Raw genomic sequence first — 9,820 nt, forward strand, 5'->3', positions numbered from 1 at the left:
TAATAGAACAGTTCTTCCCACCTAGTTCTTCAGGACTGCCTCAGCTATTCTTAGACTTTTTCATTTCCATGTAATTTAAATTAGCTTATCAAATCTACCCTCAACACACACAGATAAAACTGTTGGGATTTTTGAATGGGCTCTCCAAGAATCTATAAATCAGTTCGTGGAGAATTGACACCTTAAAGCTGTCAAGTCTTCCAATTGATGAACATGGTCTGTTACTCTATTTATTTAGGTTTTAATTTTTCTCAATAATCTTTTTTTTTTTTTTTGTATTTTTCCAAAGCTGGAAATGGGGAGGCAGTCAGACAGACTCCCGCATGCGCCCAACCGGGATCCACACGGCATGCCCACCAGGGGGCGATGCTCTGCCCATCTGGGGCGTCGCTCTGCCGCAATCAGAGCCATTCTAGCACCTGAGGCAGAGGCCACAGAGCCATCCTCAGCGCCCAGGCAAACTTTGCTCCAGTGGAGCCTTGGCTGCGGGAGGGGAAGAGAGAGACAGAGAGGAAGGAGAAGGTGAGGGGTGGAGAAGCAGATGGGCGCTTCTCCTGTGTGCCCTGTCGGGAATTGAACCCAGGACTCCTGCACGCCAGGCCGACCACTGAGCAAACCGGCCAGGGCCTCAATAATCTTTAATAGTTTTCTATGTAAAGGCCTTACACATGTTTTCTTATATTTATCCCTAGGTATCTTTTTGCTATTGTAATAACTTACTATTTAAAGTTTTCAACTGCTTGTTGCTTACATACAGAAATACAATCAATTTTCTATATTGTTCACATGTCTAGCAACCTTTCTAAACTTATTTATCAATTCAAATGTTTATTTTCAATTCTTGTGGATATTATATGCACACAAGAATGATTTTATTTCATTAATCATGTCACTCCTTTACTTTAAAGTCTCCAATAATTTCCTACAATATTTTTTTTTTTACAGGGACAGAGAGAGTCAGAGAGAGGGGTAGATAGGGACAGATAGAATGGAGAGAGAGATGAGAACCATTAACCATCAGTTTTTTGTTTTGACACCTTAGTTGTTCATTGATTGCTTTCTCATATGTGCCTTGTCCATGGGCCTTCAGCAGACCAAGTAACCCTTTGCTCGAGCCAGCAACCTTGGGTCCAAGCTGGTGAGCTTTGCTCAAACCAGATGAGCCCGCACTCAAGTTGGCGACCTCGGAGTCTCAAACCTGGGTTCTCCGCATCTCAGTCTGACACTCTATCCACTGCACCACTGCCTGGTCAGGCCCACTATACTTTTAATGCACAAAATCCTTATTTAGGCCTGCAAGGCCATACACGGCCTGGCTTCTCTGATCGCACTCACCTTTTGGTGCTGGTTTGCCCTCTCAGTCAATACAAGTAGTCATATTTTTTCACTGTTCCTCCAATATGCTAAGCTTACCTTTCCATAGGGCCTTTGTATTTTCTGTTACCATCATCTGAAATGCTTTCCCGCTGGTTAACTCATTGTCTTCTTTCAGGTTTTATTGTTTTTTTGTTCGTTTCTTTTGTTTTTTGTTTTGTATTTTTCTGAAGTTGGAAACAGGAGGCAGTCAGACAGACTCCCACATGTGCCCGACCAGGATCCACCTGGCACGCCCACCAGGGGGCGATGCTCTGCCCATCTGGGGCATTGCTCTGTTGCGACCAGAGCCACTCCAGCTCCTGGGGCAGAGGCCAAGGAGCCATTCCCAGCGCCCGGGCCATCTTTGCTCCAATGGAGCCTCAGCTGCGGGAGGGGAAGAGAGAGACAGAGAGGAAGGAGAGGGGGAGGGGTGGAGAAGCAGATGGGCGCTTCTCCTGTGTGCCCTGGCTGGGAATCGAACCCAGGACTCCTGCACGCCAGGCCGATGCTCTACCACTGAGCCAACCAGTCAGGGCCATCTTTCAGGGTTTTTTTGTTTTGTTTTGTTTTGTTTGTATTTTTCTGGAGCTGGAAACAGGGAGGCAGTCAGACAGACTCCCGCATGTGCCCGACCGGGATCCACCCGGCACGCCCACCAGGGGCGACACTCTGCCCACCAGGGGGCGATGCTCTGCCCCTCCGGGGCGTCACTCTGCCGAGATCAGAGCCACTCTAGGGCCTGGGGCAGAGGCCAAGGAGCCATCCCCAGCACCCGGGCCATCTTTGCTCCAATGGAGCCTCGGCTGCGGGAGGGGAAGAGAGAGACAGAGAGGAAGGAGGGGGAGGGGGTGGAGAAGCAAATGGGCGCTTCTCCTATGTGCCCTGGCCGGGAATCGAACCTGGGACTTCTGCACGCCAGGCCGATGCTCTACCACTGAGCCAACCGGCCAGGGCCTGTGAGCTGTTTTCTTCTCCACTATATCCCCAGTTCCAAGTACAATAAGTAGTCCTCACTTACCATCATCAGTAAGTTCTTGGAAACTGCGACTTTAAGCAAAATGTCTTATAGCGAGACCAATTTTACTATAGACTAATTGATATAAGCAAGAGTTAAATCCCATGGCAAACTTCTGGTTACAAAAATATCACCAGACTTCTAAATAAAGACCCTGAAACTTTTAATATTAAACATTGAAACGAATGTGAGCTATATATCTATTTAAGAAAGATAAATAAAAACAAGTAAGAGCTCCCTGACCAGGCGGTGGTGCAGTGGATAGAGCATCGGCCTGGGACACTGAGGACCTAGATTTGAAATCCAGAGGTCGCCGGCTTGAGTATGTGCTCACCAGCTTGAGTGCTGTGTCACCAGCTTGAGTGTACCCATGATCAGTGGCTTGGGCCCAAGTTTGCCGGCTTGAGCAAGGGATCACTAGCTTGGCTGAAGCCCCCTGGTGAAGACACATATGAGAAAGCAATCAGCCTGACCAGGTGGTGGTGCAGTGGGTAGAGCATCGAACTAGGACACAGAGGACCCAGGTTCAAAACCCCAAGGTTGCTGGCTTGAGCAAGGGGTCACTGATCAGCGGGAACCCCACAGTCAAGGCACATATGAGAAAGCAATCAATGAACAACTAAGGAACTGCAAGGAAGAATTGATGCTTCTCATCTCTCTCCCTTCTTATCTCTCTGTCCCTATCTGTTCCTCTCTCTGTCTCTGTCATACACAAAAAGAAAGCAATCAATGGACAACTAAGGTATGACAACTGTGAGTTCATGTTTCTCATCTCTCTCCCTTTCTGTCTGTCCCTCTCTCATGCTCTCTCTCTCACTCCAAAAAAAAAAAAAAAAAAAAAAAAGTAAGAACAGTATTTTCCAACCTACTGATTCCAGTTCAAGGTCATAAGTGACCAAAATCTTTCCTGGCAGCTCAGGGTGTGAGGAAGGAACCAGCCATGGACAGGATGCCCTTCTATTGCAGGTAGCACTTATATACACACACCTATACTCTCTACCAGTACAATGTAGACATACCACTTCAGCTCACATGCACACCTTTGGGGTGTGGGAGGAAACCAGAATACCCAGGGAAAACCCACGCCACCATGGAAGATTGTGCAAACTCCATACAGAAGTTCTGGTTTGGGAATCTTTTTTTTTTTCCTCAGCAACATTAAAACCAAATAACATTGAATGAAACAACTTTATTCAAGGACCTGCTGTATCTAGCACATAATAGATACTTAATATGTATCAGCTGATTGAATAAAAGCACATTAACCTTGATCTGGAATAGGGGGACACCTCTTCCTCTGAAACTAGAAAAAGGATAGGAGCTGATACAAATAAGCACGCCCCTTTGCCTGACCAGGTGGTGGTGCAGTGGATAGAGCATCAGCTTTGGATGCTAAGGACCCAGGTTGGAAACCTCAAGGTCACTGGCTTGAGCAAGGGGTCACTCGGTCTGCTTAGCCCCCCTCCCCCAGCCAAGGCACATATGAGAGGGCAGTTAATGAACAACTAAGGAGCCGCAACAAAGAACTGATGCTTCTCATCTCTCTCTCTTCCTGTCTCTCTTGCTAAAAAATGAACAAAACAAAAATAAATAAGCACGCCCATGGCCCTATGTTCTTGGTGCTATGGGGAGGGAAATTGTCTGCCGAGAGAGATTTTGCAGGCAGAGAGGTTTCGGAAAACTGATAGGTGAGCCTGACTAGGCGGTGGCGCAGTGGATAGAGCATTGGACTGGGATGCGGAGGACCCAGGTTCAAGACTCCGAGGTTGCCAGCTTGAGCGTGGGCTCATCTGGTTTGGACAGGGCTCACCAGCTTGGACCAGGGTTGTAGGCTCGAGCAAGGGATTACTCAGTCTGCTCTAGCCCCACAGTCAAGGCACATATGAGAGGGCAGTCAATGAACAGCTAGGATGTCGCAACAAAAAACCTGATCATTGATGCTTCTCATCTCTCTCCGTTCCTGTCTGTCTGTCTCTAGCTATCCCTCTCTCTGACTCTCTCTCTCTGTCTCTGTTAAAAACAAAACAAAACAAAAAAACTGATAGGTGAAAGCTCTAAATTGTTCCTGCAGGAAATGGGAGACTTGCTGACCCAAAACCCATAGAAAAGTTGCCTAGCTCTGGTGAGAACCCATCTGATATTAGAACCATAAAATCACAATGTCAAACTCCACTCATTCACAAGATACAGATGCTTATCCACTTGGGTAAAAGATCAGAGAAAGAAGATTGTAAAAGTGATTCTACACTAGGAGGTCACAGGACAGATGTTATCTTATTAAAAGGAGATAAGATATATCTCTTTTTTTTTTTCAATTAAGAATGGCTGCTGTAACAGAAATCAAGTAGAGTGTTAATCAAAATCGTTGATAATTAGGAATCATTGCCAGTGGCTTAAAATATCTAGACAGATGATTATTATCCTACAGATTTGTGTAATTAAAAAAACAAACAACAACAACTATAAGTCGGGCCTGTCGAAACCAGTCTCCAATCACTGTCATAATGACGTCTTGTTGCTTTCACCTACTTGCAGACCTGTTGCAATTCCAAACTGCCTTACCTAGAGACCTTTGAACCAAGAAATAATATATCCCCTTGACACTGCCACAAATATGTAACATAAAATTTCCTTATGACCTTCCCTCAAAGGTCCTGCAGCTATTTTCCAAGTTACTGTCAACTAGAAAAGGGCGATACTCGACAATGGCTCTGGGGAGTCAAAATGACACTGCGAGACAAGTCAGACTGGGACACTAGGGCATGAGGTCGGAAGAGAAGCGGAATTTCAGCCTGAGCTCAGAATAGGCCCAGTGAGTTTGTAACTACACCTGGAGTTTATTTCCCTTGTTTAAAAAGTAAGGTTTACAATAGCACCAGAAGAAATGAAGTACTTAGGTACAAATTTGCTTTTTTTTTCTTTTAATTGATTTATTGTAGTGACACTGGTTAATAAAATTATATAAGTTTCAGATGCAAAGGTATAAATTTAAACAAAATATTTTCAGGATCTCTACATGAAAAACTGTAAGACAATGATGAAATAAATCAAACATCTAAATAAATGGACAGATATAGCGTGTTTATGGGTTAGAAGATACAATGTTATTAACATATTAACTCTCTGCAACCTGATGTTTAGATTTTACACAATTCCAATCAAAATTCCAGCAAGAATTTTGGAGATACCAACAAGCTGATTTTAAAATTTATATGGAAAGGCAAAGGAACTAGAATACTAAAATAAGTCTTTTTGTTTTGATTTTTTTTTTTTAGCATGCACAAGAGAGAGACAGGCAGACAGGAAGGGAGAGAGATGAGAAGCATCAATTTGTAGTTGCATCACTATTGCTTTCTCATATGTGCCTTGACCAGGTGGCTCCAGCTGAGCCAGTGAGCCCTTGCTCAAGCCAGCGACCTTTGGGCTCAAGCCAGTGACCATGGATCATGTTGATGATTCCATGCTCAAATTGGTGAGCCTGTGCTTAAGCCAGATGAATTCATGCTCAAGCTAGAAACCTTGGGGTTTCAAACCTGGGTCCTCAGTGTCCCAGGTCGTTACTCTGTCCACTGCACCACCACTGGTCAGGCCCAAAATAAGTCTTAAAAAAAACAAAGCGATATTTTTCTTTCTCTGCCTGACTTATTTCACTTAACATAATACTTTATAGGTCCATCCATGTTGTCACAAAAGGTAAGATTTCCTTTTTTTTCATGACCCCATAGTATTCCATTGTGTATATGTACCACTGCTTTTTAATCCACTCGTCCACTGACAGACACTTGGGTTGTTTTGAGGAATGGAATGGAGACAGAGGAGGGATTGAAGGGATCAGAGGAAAAGAGGACAGAGGGAAAGGGGATGATAAGAGGGGATAAACCTGAAGGGAAGGGGGAGGGTGCTGTCAGGAGGGGGGCAAGGGAGATGTTGAGGGGAATATGGGGGGATGCATTTGGGGTGACCCTAGAATCTATATAAACACAATTAATTAAATAAATATAAAAATAAAAAAGAACAAAGTGAGAAGACTCATATTATCTGATTTCAAGACTTACTATAAAGTAATAATAATAATTATATCATGATAGTGTGGTATTAGTGCAAAGCTAGACATAAAGATTAAGATTTATCTTATGGGCTCAAACAATAAAGCAAAAACATTTCATCATGAAAAAAATAAAATGATTCTCATATCATTATTGCTATATCCTATAAGCTTCGTTATACATTTTAATTTTTGAATATTTATTGAAAATAATAAAAATAACAGCTTAAAAAAAAGATAGACGACAGAAGAAAAAGCCCCAAAATAGAGTCAACTCATTTTTGACAAAGGTACAAAGGCAAGGGAATGGAGAAAAAGTCTTCCCAACAAATAGTGCTAGAAAACTGGACATCTACAAAAAGAACCTTTACATGTCTCACACGTTACACAAAAATTAATTCAAAATGAATCATAGACCTAAATATAAAATATACCCCTTCTAGAAGAAAATACAGAAGAAAATCCGCATGATCCTGCATCATAAAAGGTACTATACTATTAAGAGAATGACCAGACCACCCATAGAGTGGGAAGTGTTGCAAATCACCTGATGAAAGACTTATATCCAGGCTAAAGACCTCTGAAAACTTAACAATACAAAACAACAACTGTTTAAACACAGGCAAACAATCTGAACAAACTCTTCACAAGGATGTTATACAAACTATTATCAAATAAAAATATGTTCAAAATAAAAAATCAATCAATTAACCCAATTAAAAATGGGCAAATAATTTGAATAGACATTTCTCCAAAGAAAATATACAAATGGCCAACAGGTACATAAAAAGTTGCTCAATGTCACTAATTGTTAGAGAAATGCAAATCAAAACCATAAAATATCACCTCACACATATTAGGAAACTGTTATAGGCCAGAGGAGACTAAAGACACAACAGCTAAATGCAATGTGGGATCCTGGATCAGAAAGAGGCCATAGTGGAAAAACTGATGAAATCCAAATGATGCCTGTAGTTTAATGGTATTGTACCAATGTTAATTCCTTAGTTCTAACCAGTGTAATATGGCTTTATACAGGGTGGGGCAAAAGTAGGTTTATAGTTATGAGTACACAAAAGTTTGTTTTTGTATTATTATCTATTAATTATTGTATTATTCTCCACACGAGCAATTGTAAACCTACTTTCGCCCTCTCCTGTATATATTAGTCTGCTAGGGCTGCTATAACAAAATACCAAAAGACTGGGTGGCTTAAACAATAAACATTTATTTCTCACAGTTCTGGATACTGGGAAGTCTAGAATTAAGGTCCTGGCTGATTCGGTGAGAGCTTTCTTTTGAAAGAGAAAAAGAAAGAGACAGAGACAGAAAGACAGAGATACAGAGAGAGATACACACAGAGATAGATAGAGACTATGAAATACGGATAGTGCCCTCTTATAAAGGCAATAGTCCATCATGAGGGTCCCGCCCTAATGACTACATCTAAACATAATTACCTCCCCCAAAGACCCATCTCCACCTATGATTATAGTGGCGATTAGGGCTTCAATATAGGAATTTTGGACGGGGGCCCAATTCAGCCCATAGCATTATATAAGGTGCTAATAATATTAGGGGAACGGGAGTGAAGAGTATACAGGAACTTGCTGTACTATCTTTGGAATGTGGCTATAAATCTAAAACTATTCAAAGATCTTTTAAAAGTTAAAGAAATCACTGACCTGTGGTGGAGCAGTGGATAAAGTGTCGACCTGGAAATGCTGAGGTCGCCGGTTCGAAACCCTGGGCTTGCCTGGTCAAGGCACATATGGGAGTTGATGCTTCCAGCTCCTCCCCCCCTTCTCTCTCTCTGTCTCTCCTGTCTCTCCCTCTCCTCTCTAAAATGAATAAATTAAAAAAAAAACTAAAGGCCCTGGCCGGTTGGCTCAGTGGTAGAGCATCGGCCTGGCGTGCAGAAGTCCCGGGTTCGATTCCCGGCCAGGGCACACAGAAGCACCCATCTGCTTCTCCACCCCCCCTCCTTCCTCTCTGTCTCTCTCTTCCCCTCCCGCAGCGAGGCTCCATTGGAGCAAGGATGGCCCAGGCGCTGGGGATGGCTCCGTGGCCTCTGCCCCAGGCCCTAGAGTGGTTCTGGTCACGACAGAGCGACACCCCAGAGGGGCAGAGCGTCGCCCCCTGGTGGGCGTGCCGGGTGGATCCCAGTCGGGCGCATGCGGGAGTCTGTCTGACTGTCTCTCCCCGTTTCTAGTTTCAGAAAAATACAAAAAAATACAAAAAAAAAAAAAAAAAAAAACAGGTTTAGTTCACCATTAGCGATGCTTTTGGTTTTCCTTGAGGAATATAGAACATTAAAAGCTCAAGTGCAGCCTGACCAGGCAGTGGTGCAGTGGATAGAGCGTCGGACTGGGATGTGGACGACCCACACACGGAGACCCCAAGGTCGCCAGCTTGAGCGCGGGCTCAACTGGTTTGAGCAAAGCTCACCAGCTTGGACCCAAGGTTGCTGGAGGCCCGCGGTCAAGGCACATATGAGAAAGCAATCAATGAACAACTAAGGTGTCACAACAAAAAACTGATGATTGATGCTTCTCATCTTTCTCTATTCCTGTCTGTCCCTCTCTCTGATTCTCTGTCTCTTTAAAAAAAAAAAAAAAAAGTTTAAGTGCAATGGAGTGTGCTTCATTAAAATTGAGTGAAAAAGAGTAGTCAGGTGAAGAAGCAAAATAATAAAAAGGGGAAGCCCTGGGCCCTGGCCGGTTGGCTCAGCGGTAGAGCGTCGGCCTGGCGTGGGGGGTACCCGGGTTCAATTCCCGGCCAGGGCACATAGGAGAAGCGCCCATCTGCTTCTCCACCCCCACCCCTCCTTCCTCTCTGTCTCTCTCTTCCCCTCCCACAGCCAAGGCTCCATTGGAGCAAAGATGGCCCGGGCGCTGGGGATGGCTCCTTGGCCTCTGCCCCAGGCGCTAGAGTGGCTCTGGTCGCGGCAGAGCGACACCCCGGAGGGGCAGAGCATCGCCCCCTGGTGGGCAGAGCTTCGCCCCTGGTGGGCGTGCCGGGTGGATCCCGGTCGGGCGCATGCGGGAGTCTGTCTGACTGTCTCTCCCCGTTTCCAGCTTCAGAAAAATACAAAAAAAAAAAAAAAGAAAGGGGGGGTAGCCCTGGCCGGGTAGCTCAGTTGGTCAGAGCACTGTCCTGATACACAAAAGGTTGTGGGTTCAATCCCCGGTCAGGGCACATACAAGAATCAACCAATGAATGCATAAATAAATGGAACAACATATTGATGTCTCTCTCTCTCTCTCTTTCCTTCCCTCCCTCCCTTCCCCCCTCAAATCAATAAATAAAAATTTTAAAAATAATAAAAAAGGGAAAAATTTTTCCTGAGAAAGGGAAGTAGTCCACAGCTAGTAATTGACACAAGCTAGTTCTTAAAAAGCCTC

Source organism: Saccopteryx leptura, chromosome X (genome assembly GCF_036850995.1).
Source record: "Saccopteryx leptura isolate mSacLep1 chromosome X, mSacLep1_pri_phased_curated, whole genome shotgun sequence".
Lineage (NCBI taxonomy): Eukaryota > Metazoa > Chordata > Mammalia > Chiroptera > Emballonuridae > Saccopteryx > Saccopteryx leptura.